Raw genomic sequence first — 14,241 nt, forward strand, 5'->3', positions numbered from 1 at the left:
GGAAGAGAGGTGCACATTCTGGGCACCACAACAAAAAAAACCACTTCCCTTGTTCACACCAGCTGCCCTTCTGAAGGTGATTAGACATGAAGAACAGGCTCCCCCACTATGGGAGCAGCAGGAGGCAGCCCTTTAGTTTACAAGCCATTTTTGGCAGGTTAAAGGTAATAATCAGCATTTTGAACTGGGCCTGGTAACAAACTGGTAGCTAGTTTGGTTAGTACAAAAGAGGAGTCACATACTGCAAAATCCCCGCCTCTGGTTAAGTCTAGCTGCTGCATTTTGAACCAGCCGGCATTTCCGTCCACTGTTCGAGGGCAGCTCATTGTACACATTACCTTCATCCAGTCTAGATGGGACTAAGACATGTGTGACCAGATCCCTTCCTTTCCCATTGCAGTCTTACATGGAAATCCTTTGGTTGTGATCAGTGGTCTTTGGCCAGGGTCAATCCTCAGGTTTCCTTTCCTGGGCCTGGAAAAATATGTGGTGCTTTGGAATTTGAAGCAGTCGTCATCCTTTTCTGGATCTCTGCAAGGAGTATGTATCCCTCTTGTGGACATAACTGGGAAACTGAGGCACAGGAAGAAGAAGGGCTTGCCCAAAACAGTGTCCTCCTATAAGGTGACATGCTAATGCAAGGATGTCAGGGGAGTTGTGGTGTGCTTTAATTCTTGCTAAGTCTCTTGCGGTAAAGTTGGAGGGTGTGCCCCGTTGTGGATGCATGGAAGCCAAAAAGTTCAAATCACATGTGTCTGTGTATGTAAGGGATGAGATAGTAGCACTAAAGAACGGTGTATTGTCTGCAGAGTTTCAGTGTGCATATAAATTTAATGTTTCTTGTCTAGCAGAGAAGAGGCATGTCATTAGCAGGTGGCATGCACAAGCACAGCCAAAACCCCACATATGTATTATAGTCCAGAGGCAAATATTATTTTTCACTAGAGCACAGTTGCCAAAACACATGCTGTGACTCTGGGGAGCTTATTGGAATAGAGAGGGTAGCAAAGAGCACAATTGTTCTGAGCAATGACGATATTTGACTGGACCTGTACATCATGACTGTTTTATATCTGCCTCCAAGGGAAAGGTGGGAGGTGTCAGCAAATGGGCTCAAAGCTGGAACCCTAAACCTAGTGTGAGGCTCTCATGTGATAATGGTTTGAAGACCTATGTGGTTGTTTTAAATCAGATGTATCTCTCTTTCCAGCTTTAAATTTTAATCAGGTTTTAATCGGGTCCTGGATTTTTCTTATTGTGTCAAAATAGTTTAGAAATATGTGTCTCTTTGTGTGTATGGTCTGTTTATAGGTTTGTATGTAAATGGGTTTTTATGCTACATATAATGTATTTTAATGGTTCTTAATCTTTGTAAACTGCCCAGAGAGCTTTGGCTATTGGGCGGTATAGAAATGTAATGAATGAATGAATGAAGTTTATTGTTATTAATGCTTTAAGTAGAAGGAGACCAGTATCAATGTTACCCTTCCAGGCCAAGGTCATACACACGTTGTTATTTGGGCACATTCCTTTTGTGTGCTGGTCATAGGTACTTCCTATAATAGCATGCTGTCTCCGGGGTCTAAGCACAGTGTCATCCTGCAGTTTGGTGGCAAGATAACTGTGATCCAAAATGTAAGAAATCTGACTTTCCACACTTCTTTGCACTGTGTACCTGAAAGCATTTTCATTCTGCGGAGTACACTTTCTCTTCTTCATACAATAATGTGCATATGGTGATGGGTGCATCACCCTTGGCATTTGCTTTTCCGATTTTTAACATAGGGTTCCTATCCTGCCTAACCTGTCTAGCTCCACCTTCTGGCTGAATTAGAATCTGCTGCTGGCATGGCCCTGACTCTGCCTTTCCCGCAGCAGTGGTGGTGAGTAGGTTTTTCAGAGTGGGGGACTGGTTCTAAGCTAGCGTTGTGTGCCGACTGCCCCCACGTGTGGCAGCAAATGGCAGCTCATCGCTGGACCATGCCTCATCCATGGGAAGCAATGGCAGACCCCTGGACCCCATCTGGTCTCTACCCCCCCTTCCCCTTTTCCACACTTTGCTGCCATGTTGTCTCATTCACACCTCATTGAGCTCCTTGGATGTTGATGCTCAGGAAACAGCTGGGGCGCTTGAAGCCATAGTAGGGAGGCGGGGATGCTTAGAATTCTGTCATCAGCAGTAGTAGGGGCAAGAGCATCCCAAAAGGGAAAGGATAAGGCAGGCAGCACTGGGAGGCCAAAGATCAACTTCTTGCTGCTCTTAGAAGGAAAACAAGTTAGGGGGGAATATCAAGTATTTGGTGTGCCATCTTCACCCACCCTCCTCTCCACTGCTCATTGGTGTCACCAGATGGTCTAGTCAGTGCTGGGTGACCTCATAAATGGTTTCCATGGAGATGGCTGTGATGGCATCAAGAGGAAGGGAGCGCAGCAGGAGGATGTGTCCTGTGGCCCCTGGAGGGAGCAACCTGGGATGGCTCAGTGGGATCACATGGCACTAAGGAATAGGCTCCCTTTCCCACTGAGATAACTCTGGGGATCATGCACCTTGCTCTTCTTTCTCCCCACCTCAGTCAGGACTTGTGCAGCTCAAGATGGTAGAATGGGGGGTTCAGAATGGAGAAACTGTACTCACTGAAGCATTTCTGTTTCATCCATCCAAAGACCCAGAACCAACTAAGGAGGAGGCTCTGTTTGAATATAGGGGATTAGGAGCCCTGTACATACACAGGGAGGATTTCATCCTGCCTGCCTGCCTGCCTGCCTGCCTTTCTTTCTTTCTTTCTTTCTTTCTTTCTTTATTAAATTTATTAATCGCCCATCTGACTGGTCACCCAGCCACTCTGGGTGATGTACAACCCACCATAAAACAATTTAAAACAATAAAATTTTACCATAAACATTTTTTTTAAAATACCGTAACCCACCCCAAATGCCTGCCTGAACAACCACATTTTTAATGCACAACGGAAGCTCATTAAAGAGGGGGCATGACGGAGTTCCCTAGGGAGGGAGTTCCACAGAGTGGGGGCCATCACAGAAAAGGCCCTCTCCCTCGTCCCCACCAGTCTAGCTGTCCTGGCTGATGGGACAGAGAGAAGGTCATCCGAGGCTGATCTTGTTAAGCGGCCTGTCTGGTGTTGCTGGAGGCGCTCCTTAAGATAGGCTGGGCCGGAACCATATAGGGTTTTAAAGGTCAAAACCAACACCTTGAATTTGGCCCGGAAAACGACTGGTAACCAGTGCAACTCCTTCAGCACTGGAGTGATGTGATCTTGCCGGCGGCTGCCTTTAATCAGGCGAGCCGCCGCGTTCTGTACCAGCTGCAGCTTCCGAACCGTCTTCAAGGGTAACCCCACGTAGAGCGCATTACAGTAGTCTAAACAAGAGGAGACCAGGGCATGTACTACCGATGAGAGCAGATGGTCGGGAAGGAAGGGGCGCAGCCGCCGTATCAGATGGAGTTGATACAGCGCTGTCCGGCTCACAGCTGACACCTGAGCCTCCATGGACAGCTGGGAGTCCAAAATGACCCCCAGGCTGCGGACCTGATATTTCAAGGGTAGCCGTACCCCATTCAACACCAGGTCAACATCCCCCAGCCTCCTCTTGTCTCCCACCAAAAGTACCTCGGTCTTGTCAGGGTTCAGCTTCAGCTTATTCCTCCCCATCCAGGCACTCACTGTCTCCAGACATTTGGACAGGGATTCTACGGCCAACCTTGGTGAAGATTTGAATGAGAGGTAGAGCTGCGTGTCATCCGCATATTGATGACACTGCACCCCAAACCTCCTGATGATAGCCCCCAGTGGCTTCACATAGATGTTAAATAGCATCGGGGAGAGGATGGAACCCTGTGGCACCCCACAAGTAAGTGGCCACGGGTCCGAAACCTCCTCTCCCAGTGCTACCCTCTGGTACCTGCCGGAGAGGAAGGACCGGAACCACCGCAATACAGTGTCTCCAATGCCCAACCCCTCCAGGCGGTCCAGGAGGATACCGTGGTCAACGGTATCAAAAGCCGCTGAGAGGTCGAGGAGAACAAGGAAGGAGCATTCACCCCTATCCAGAGCCCTCCTCATATCATCCACCAAGGCGACCAAGGCCGTTTCTGTCCCATGCCCAGGCCTGAAGCCCGACTGAAATGGGTCTAGATAATCAGTTTCTTCCAAGTGTGCCTTCAACTGCACCGCCACCACCCGCTCATTCTGCATTCTGGTACCACTGTTCAGGAAATCTGAGTGTGTTGAGTGGAAAAGATGGAAGTGAGACTAGGCAGGAAACTAGGCTGGTCAAGTCTAACATAGGAAAGTGATTCATCCCATTGGTATAAAGACTATTGGTCCATCTAGCTCAGTATTGTTGACATTGATTGGCAGCATCACTCCACGGATTCAGTCTTAGCTAGTCCTTCCTGGAGATACCAGGCACTGAACCTGGGACTGTTTGCATGGAAAACATCTGCTCTACTACTGACCTACAGCCCTTTCCTAGAGAAAGGAGAATCGCTAGCTTAGGGGTGGGCAACCTTTTGGGCTGTGGGCACATCTGGCAATTTGAGAAGCTGTCCTGGGCACCACCGCAGAATTGCTGCCATGGGAGGCATGGCAAAGGACAAGTAACATGCTCAAATGATTGAATACAAGGCAGAGGTGGGGTCTGATTCCCAGCACACTGAACAACTCATTTGAACTCACAGCTTTCAGCACCAACAGATACCTATTTCACAACAATCCCAGCTGCCACTAAGAAAATGTGTGGGGTTTTTTTCAAGTGGGAGGGGTAAGACACTTTGGTGGGCGCCAAATAAGGTGTCTGGGGCGCATTAGTCCCTGTGGGCACCATGTTGCCTACCGCTGCCTTATATTCTATCCATCCTCCCCACCCTCCCCCCATGATCAGCATGAACCTCAAACCCACAGCCTTGGCATTATTAGCAATGTGCTCTGAACAGCTCAGTTTGCCAGTCAGGGCATGGCTATCGAACACATGCACACACGTCCAAGAGCAGCAGGGAGAAACAGGGGCGGGGCTTTGGCTCTTATAGTCAGGCCTCTGGTGCTCACTTCTATCAGCAAGACCGCTGCCAATGCTCGAGGGTTGTCTCTCAAGCAGGTTGTGTTGCTCTTTACATACAAGTCTCCAAGTTGCCTCTCTACAGCACCAGCTACGTCATAGCTGTGTGACTGGCTGGGCTTTTCAGGATGCCTTGCAACAGGTGTGTTCAGGCAGAAGTCCCTGTGAGGCCAGGGCTGCACCAGGCCAAGACTTAAATAGCCTAGTGAGGGGGGGGGGGATGTGAGCGCCATGAATGAGTTGTTATGAAATCAGACCAGGCCCAGGATTTCTGTCTCTGCAGAATCCAGTGAGGCTGTAATCTGTGCCAGGTATTCCTGTCTCCAGGGAGCCAGGCCAGGCCGCATGCACAGGAGCTGAGCCTGCGCTGGGCTTGGGAGGGGCTGGCTTGGAGAAAGTCTCCATCGCAGCCTAGGCAGAAGGGTAGACAGAGCCTTTCCTGGCTGCATTCCCTTCCTTGCGCCCGGCTCCTTGCCCAGGCACTGTGGGGTCTGATCCCATCCTTGAGACAGAGCCCCCCTCCCCATGCTAGCTAATGGAGAGGGAGGGAGTGCCAACAGCTGGATGCTGGTAATGAGGCCTCATTAGGATGAGGTCAGGCTGAGCTGGCTCCTTCACCGCTGTGTGTGCCTGCTGGGCCGACGGGAAACGGCTGAGCCAGTGCTGGATGCAAAGTGGAACAAAAGGTCCCACTTATAACTTCAGCTTTATACCCCAGAGTTCTGATTCTCTCTGTCTTAGCTTCCAGCTGGTATGAGAGAGGCAGGGTGAACTTTTTGTGTATGTCAAAGTTGTGATGTTGGCATGGAGACCTCAGGTAAGCCAGATGCCTGCCTTGGTGTTATTTCCTGATGATGCTGATTGCCCCAATGCTGTTAACTATGCAGTATAATGGGAGTTGCAGCTCAGGGGTAGCGCTTATGCTTCGCATTCGGTCCCTGTTTGAAAGACTCCTGCCTGAAACCATGGAGAACCACTGCTAGTCAGTGTAGACCAGACTTCCCCAACCTGGTGCCCTCCAGCTGCTTTGGACTACAATTCTCAGCATGCCTGGCCATTGGCCATGCTGGCTAGGGCTGATAGGAGTTGAAGTCCATCACATCTAGAGAGCTCCAGGTTGGAGAAGACTGGTGTGGACAGTACTGAGCTAGATGGACCAATGGTCTGTCTGGGTAGCCAGCCAGGGGCATTGCTGGGAAGGTGAACGAGCCATGTTCTTGGAAGTTGGGCTGTGTCAGTGCCTTTCGAGAGCAAGTCCACACAGTGCTCTTGGAGAGCCAATGGGATGAGCAACACACTCACACACACATTCCCATGTAGGTCCCATTCATTTTGCATGTTCTTGACATGAGACCCAGATCCATCCTGGCAGTGTAGGGTGGTCATATGTCCTACTTTGTAGAGGATACTCCTTTATTTGTAGGGCTGCCCAGTCCAGTCCCAGTTTAATGACAAAGAACACTAAGAAGAGCAGCCAGAGCCTTGAATTTGCCCACCAACAGTCAGCAGCTGGATAGCAGACTGTGCAGCACAGAGCTCACCTGATCGCCGTCTTCCCCACTGTGGTGAGATTGACTGCATTTCTATTTAAATGAGAGCAATTATTTCTAAATTCACATCTGTACATATAAATTAACATATGAACATTTTATGGAAGTCACCATCTTCTTTTGTCTTCCTTTTTGATGATGCATTTCCCCTTTTGTGGCAAAGTGTAAGCGGCCATTCGGCCTGGCACTGCCTCAGCCAGCCCCAGCCTGGAGGTGTGTGGGTTTTGCTGGGATCCCACACTGCCTCGTCTCCCTCTGAGCTTCCTTTTCATTTGTTCCAGGCCAAATTACACATTGCACATTTAATATGTATGTTTTATCCAGCACAGCTGATAACCTGTGTGTGTGTGTCTGTGTGTGTGTGATTTAGATCAGGAAAACTGTGTGTGGGAGAAGAGTTCAGGGAGAAGAGTTTAGTGTTCCTTCCCATAGTGCCTTTGCTTTGATCCAATTAGAAAAAGGGAACAGAAAATCAAAACACTGAAGGATCCAGTTGCAGATTTCCCGGAAAATGTATAGTTTTGGCCTTATGAGTTTTCCCTGTCTAGGTTAGCACTTGTAGAGAGAAGCCACCTTTTGCCCATGAGAGTGGAGTCTTAATAGCAGAGAAAATGGGTGTACATCGGATCTCCAGAGAGTGAGGCTTCCTGTCCACAGTGGGAGGGCGGCGGGAGAGATAGCAGCAATAGAACCATGTGGCTGAGCATAGAATGTTGATGGGCACTGGGTAGGGCGGTGCTGGGCACTGGGCAGGCGGGGGCAGCCTGGTGCTGGAGGAACTGAGCTGAAAGTAATGCCAAGTTCATGAGCAAGAGGCGAGCGCATTATTGCCCCAGTAGCAGCAGGGCTGGATGTGAAGAAAGCAGCAAACAGCAGCCGCTCTAGCAACACCCCAAGATATCAGGGATGAGCCGCCAAGGGGTTCCCTGCCCCCAAGAGCAGGTCAGTGAGAAATCTTTCCTAAAGCCCCAAGTTGTGGGGAGGGAGCTGTTTTTGGATGGGGAGGAAGGACTGGTGACTATGTGTGAGCCACAAAGTGGAGCACCTAGCAAAGGGGCACCGGTGCTGCTGCTGCAGCGGCGGCGGCAGCTGCCACAGCAAGTTGCCGACGGGGGAAAGGGGAGAAGTTAACGCTGGAGGCTCAATGAAGGCTGGTAGCGGCACTCACTCAAAGCCTCTTTGTGCTGGCTCCCGGGGAGACAGCGGCAGGAGGTGAGGAATTGCCAGGCTCAGTGTGTCTCCAGCATCCCTGCCAGGCTGTTTGTCGTGAGGGTGGGGATGCATGAAACAGTTTGGGGGCTCCAGCACATAAACACACAATGGAGAGGCTCCTTGGTTGCTGTGCCACCTGCTTTATGAAGCCAGGAGGCCGGCAGGAAAGGCTGGATGTGCACGGAGGCTTACCGAAATGATTCTTGACGTGCATCCCTCCCCTGTGGGCTCCCATAAGGTGGCCTTCCCGTTCCTGAGGGCTCCGATCCTTGCCTCCTCATACGGCAGCAGGAAGTGCTCGCCACCATCACAGCTCAGGCCCCACACTTTTGGATTCCTCGTCGTGGCCTTATAGGCTTTACATTACATTACATTTCCCTGCTGGAGATATAGGGGCCTGCTGTGTTCTTCCTTGGCCCCTAGAGAGAGCCAGAGAGCAGCACAAGTAAACTGTAGGACGGAGGGCTAAAAAATGAAATGAGTGTATTACCACAACAGGTTAGGCAATTCCTGCCAAAATCTGCATACAAAATCATGCAAGTCCTCTGCTTCCAAGGCTGTCTGGGAAAAACGGAGCCTTTTGGATCTATTCTGGGGACAAATGTAACCCCCTCCCCAAACTAATTCCCCTTTTAGAGTTGGTTGTTTTGGCCGATTTGCCTATCCCTCCTTTAGGTAATTCAGAACAAAGAAAGCATAGAAGAAACACCGGGATGACTGTATGAGTGATCCATTTATCTATTCCCACTTTTCAGCAGTCAAATGATTAGGAGTGCCTTGAGAACGATGGACAAATCTGCTAAATATATACTGAAACCAGTTTTTCTCTTTACCTTGACTCTTCCTGTGTCAGAGAGTTCCAAAGATGAACTGCATGCCATGTTCATAGGTACCCCATCCCCCTTTGTTTCATACCTTTAATTGGCTGTTATGATAAGCAAACAATTCTGCAGATGCAGTTTTCCCCAATGTGCAGATGCAGTGAGGAGTGGAGGGGAATTTCCTCTTGTCCAAACAGCTGTTAAAACCAAGGGATTCCTGCTTGGGAGGAAAATGACTACCTTAAGAGGTGAGTCAAAATCTGTAAGGTCACAATCGGTATGGTCACAGATTATGCAGTGCTGTATGGAAATATGGCTGTCTATTTTGGATTCTGGTAGGTTCTCCAGAATTTTTTTTTGGGGGGGGTGATCACCCCTACGCCTGCTAATTCAGAAGCTGCAGTTGCATTACCATCCCTCTGTCCCACTTCACAAATACGGCTGCAGTAGGTTTTCCTAGGATGAAGGGTGTTAATATGGTAAGCTCTGAAACATCTGCTTCACATTCCGAGGACCACCTACCTATTTCTTTACAGCACCACCAGCTGTCTTAAATATTTCGTTTAGGGCTTCCAGTCTCCTTTCTTTGTTTGTACATTTGATGAGCGCAGATTTCTACTCCCATGCTAATACACCACAAATGGCTAACATTGGTAAGCATTTGCAGGTGGGCTAGTAAAAAAAAAATTGTGAGCTACTAACTTTTGTGAACTTATTTGTTAGGTTGCCATAACAAGGTCTAATGAATTAAATTGAACTGAGGGAGAAAGTGTGACTAGACAAAATGGGAAGTGAATTGAGAAGGAAGACTCCAGCCCATTCCTTGGTGTGGAAATAGATTGCTACACTACTTTGTACAGTGGCCAAAATTTCAGCTCTTACTATCTGAGGGTTTTAAAAATTGTAACACTTGGGAAAAAATTCTATCCCATTTATAAATAGATAAAATATAATGAATCTTATAATGTATACTTTGTACTCTTTGAACACGAGTATCATAGGAACATAGAAAGCTTGCACACTTTTGTGGCATTTGGTTGGTCCTAATAATAGTATTGCCCCACTGTGGATTTTGGTTTATTTTTCCTCATGGACCAGCACAGCTATTGTTGGGATTTTGTTTTTGTTTTATGTGCATAGAAACATAGGTTTTTCCTCTCCTGTTAAATGTGGAAGATCAAGTCATAATTGCGAGAGAGTTCATAAAACTCACCCTGGTGCACCCTTGTCAAGCATTTATTATTAACAAAGCTATATGAAGGGCTGTGGCTGCCATGTAGCTATCAGTGACCCCCACCAAGCCATAGCGCAGTGGTAGAGCACCTGCTTTGCATGCAGAAGGTCTCTGGTTCAATCCCTAGCATCTCCAGGTAGAGCTGGAAAAAGTCCTGCCTGAAACCCTGGAGAGCCAGTCAGTGTTGACAATACCGGGGTAGATGGACCCATGGTCTGACTCAGTATAAGGCAGCTTCCTATGTTCCACTTCCTTCTCACCTTAGCAGCACCTCTCAAGAGCTCATAGGCCCCTTCCAACCCTACTATTCTATGATTCTGTGACTCTGTGCTCTGCGTGGGTACAGAGCATGATGGCTGTGCTGTGCCAGTGCCTAGGGTCCGGTCTGGTGGCAGGGAGTCCAGCTGAGCTTTTGAAGAGGGGCATTTCCTTAACCAGAATGCAGGATCCATGCTCTCAGTAAGTTGTAGAAAGTGAACATGAAAAAACTTTTAAAAACGCGAAGTTTTTTTTTTAAACGCATGGCTTTTCTCCCACATTATATCATAGGTTTGATGATGCTTTTGGTAGTTTACCAACGAGCAAAGATAAAGGAAGGGAGGTTAAATATATTTAGAATGCAGTAAATAAGGACTTGGTCATACTATCGCTTTCACACAAAACACAGCCAAAAACCTTAAAGTGGTAGCAATCAGTTGCAAGTTATAAGCTCTACAAATTGGCTTTAGGAAAACACACACACACAAATTTTGAAGTCTTGAAAGAAGTCCCAGAGCCACCAAGTGTGGGTGGGTGGGTGAGTGTTAATAAAAAAAAAAAAAATACTGAATGCTCTCTCAAGTTGGTGTGTAACAAGAAATACACCAGAAAACTTCAAATAAACTGTCTGAACTAAACACACACACAAGTAAAAAAAACACTAGTTAGCTAAAATTCCTCAAAGAAAAATTGTTGTTGGGTTCTTTTGACAGTGCCTTTCAACCAAATTCACCTATATGGGAATTAAATCTAGTGTCTGTGACAGTAAGAAATGCACTGAATCCCCACACCTGTAGTCTACAATAAATGTACTGTTTGCATAAAAACTAGAGAGCCATCAGTATTAGGGTTCCCCAGGCTAAACCCTGGAGAAGATTCCCCATCTCTAGGTAATCACAACCACCTGACTTGTAGGGCTATAACACTACAATGGATTTCCTTCCTGTCTTCCTGGAAGTGAGGACAGTAGAAACAGATATAAAGATATTTAAGGGAAGTCTTAGGTTAGAAGGGCTGCAGTTTGTGGCTGGGTAGGGCAAGGGAGGGTTGAGTAGAGATGCATCCCCAGATAACTCCTTTACACCTGTTTGGAAGCCTCAGTTTGCCTGTTTATTTATATCCTGTATTATAAACGGGTTGATGCATAGATTTAATCAGGTCATATTCCCCCACCCACCCCGGTTGCTTTATGTAGCAATTTAAGGTTCATTCCAGGGTGCCAGATGGAGTCCAAAGCATTACTGCAGTCAGTGAAGCAGACAAATAATTTCCCATGATTTTTCTTTTTTAAATGTTTGCTAATGAGTACATACAGAAGGGGGGCAGGAAGCAGCACAATTGGTGGCTCATTTTCCAATGGGGGTGCTATTTTGGCTTTCAAAGATTTATCTAGAATGGGATTTCTGATTTGGTGAATATGTTACAATTCACATACAGATGCTTCTGTAGCTGTTGAATTGAGGGGTGATCTTTGGGGTAATCAGTTGTGTGGGCAGAAGGTGGACTGAGATCTGTTGGTAGATCTCCAGATGAATTGCAGTAGATCTGCAAGGGTTTCTGATTCCCAGTTGCTTGACAACAGCAAAACCAAAGGGGGGGGGGGTTTAAAAAAAAAAGACTTCTGAAATGAAGAAAGCTTGTAGAGAAACCAGGAATGGATTTTTGTATGAAAGGATTGGGAGTTCACTTCTGATACAAATTCTCAGCCTGAACCATGTTCTCAGAAGCACCCTGCTCCTTAATTCTACTAGAAATGTGTCTGCTCTGAGCCACTGTTTTGCAACTGATTCCAGTTGGTGGGCCTGATGTTCTAGTAAAAAGCAAAGTAGATCCTAGAAGCCTAACATATGTCCGTTGCTAGTGTAATAAATTCACCATGTCTCTGTTCTCTGGCTCAAATGGATCTCCCTGAGAGAGCCTCTTCCTAATCCCTCAAAGCTGGGAATGCCCCAACTCCATCAAATTGACAACAGAACTTGGACCAATAGTGCATTTTTGTTCAAAGCCATGCAAAGAAACTCTAAAAGCTTTTTAAAAATTGAGGATTTCCTCAAGACAGAAGCGTTACTGGATCAGAGCTGTGATGTTTGATATAAAACATATGTTTCATATACTGGTTATGCTTTTGCCATAAAGGACATTCTGTTAAAATGGGGAACATCCCAGGCATAACATAAGAGCTATCTAGCAAACCTATATAGGCAGTGTGATTGAACAGTGGGTAATGCAGAGCTGCATACTCTTTTCGGTCCTGAGGGATGGATCGGGTATCTGCTGGTGCGGCGGGGGCTGCCCATGTGCGCATACACATGCAGACGTGCATGCACACACATTCAAAAACAACTCGCATCACATTCAAGGCACTACACCTCCCCTCTGCGGCAGGGTCAGGGTTGGGGATGAGTTCAAGTTTGGGGTGGCCTCTTCCTAGTGCATTCCCCCCCTTTTTTTCTTTTTTCAATGGCAGCAGATGGTGGGGGTCTCATGGGCTGCCAGACAGGACTTGGTTTACACCCCTGGTGTAAAGGGATGTCTGGGCCAAAGAAGCTGCATTTCTGTCTGGGGGTCATGTGCGTATAACAGATGTCCTAGTCACACAACTGACTCACCTGCACTTGCCTTGCCAAACCCCATCGTCGGAATAGCCTGTGCGGAGCCGTGTGAGGAGGGATTCTAGAATAGGGTGGTGCTCACAGAGTTGTGCAATACCTTGGAACTGATACAAAACAGCTGTGTGATATAATGCAGGGCTCCTGTTGTGTATTAGCAGTCGTGCGTTCGTTTCCCCGGAGGAAGCAGTGGATATGTACATGCTAATTTTCATGGATTCCATCTCTGTGCAAGCATGCTGTCCAGTGATCACATTCTTTTTGGAATATTTAAGCTTCACTGCTTTGTCAATTCAATACCTTTGCCTTAATTCAACCTACATTGAACGACAGAGCATTCTGATTTAAGAGTGTGGTAGTATGAGCACATCATTTACAAAGAAATATGTATGGATAGGTAAGATTTAGGTGAGGTGACACAGAAGCACAAGAATGACAAGAGTTGGACCAGTCTTGAGGCAGGCTGAAGCCTCCATCTCAGGGAGCAAATTTGAAGAGCAATTTAGGAGTGACACATTTTATCCAAAATATGCAGCCCCTTGACCCTAACTTGAAGAGATCCAGTGCCTCCAATGCAATTTGCATGCAGGTTTCTGTGAGGGGTTGATCCAGGGCAGCAGCAACATTTTCAAAATGCCACCACTTGGGAGCAATCCATAGGACACTCCTGAGCAGGGGGGTGGGGAAGGAGACAAGCACCCCCTCTAGATGAGTGGCTCGCCTCCCCCATCACAATTGCTGGACCCCTGTATTTGAAGGAAAGGCAATCCAGCGCATGCTTAATTGAAAGTTAACGCCATCAAAATCAGTAGGACGTATGGCAGAGGAAATATGGCTAGGATGACAGTGCCAATGTGAAATGTAATTATTTCTTTTTCAGAAATCTAGCATGTGGCACAAGGTCCCCCATACCCACACACACACAATGCGTTTTGCCCCTTCTGTGCCCCCTCCAGTACTTTTCTGGTATAATTGGAGCAATGGCTGTAGGAAGCCTGTGCGCAACGTGCAGTGCCCAGCACCTTCTTGGAGGTGCTGTTCCCTGCCCCAAGAGGATGAGGAGGCCTTCTAGGTGCAAGGTGAATGAAGAAGCACACGCGGAACTCATGCTCGTTCCCATCTTGTCTTTACTTGGGAGGAGGGCGAAGAGTTTTTACCTTAGCGAAAAGAAAAAAGAAAGATCAAGGCCAGCCCTGTCCATAAAATAGTAAATATAGTTTTAAATGTGTTCCTTGGATTCAGAATGCTTAATATTAACTTCTCACCAGCATAACAATCCATTTTCAGTCACAACATCAGTGTCCTGATGAGGGATCTGTCCTCCAGGTTAGAAGCCATCACATGGTTTTTAATTGTGTTTAATGCATTTATTTTATTATTATTTCTATCAAGTTTTATTAGTGATTGTAAGCTGCATTCAGTGCCATTTTTGATAGAAAAACAGGATACAAGTCAAATAAATAAATACATGTGTGTGAATA

At 47.1% G+C, this 14,241-nt stretch overlaps 1 protein-coding gene across 1 annotated transcript in view; it reads left to right on the forward strand.

Annotated features, from left to right (window-relative positions):
- SLC6A9 (solute carrier family 6 member 9) overlaps positions 1–14,241 on the forward strand; it is a 65,822-nt gene that overhangs the window by 19,599 nt on the left and 31,982 nt on the right. The window lies entirely within an intron of this gene.

This window comes from Heloderma suspectum, chromosome 4 (assembly GCF_057233095.1).
Source record: "Heloderma suspectum isolate Gila_16-S chromosome 4, 16-S_ref, whole genome shotgun sequence".
Classification (NCBI taxonomy): domain Eukaryota; kingdom Metazoa; phylum Chordata; class Lepidosauria; order Squamata; family Helodermatidae; genus Heloderma; species Heloderma suspectum.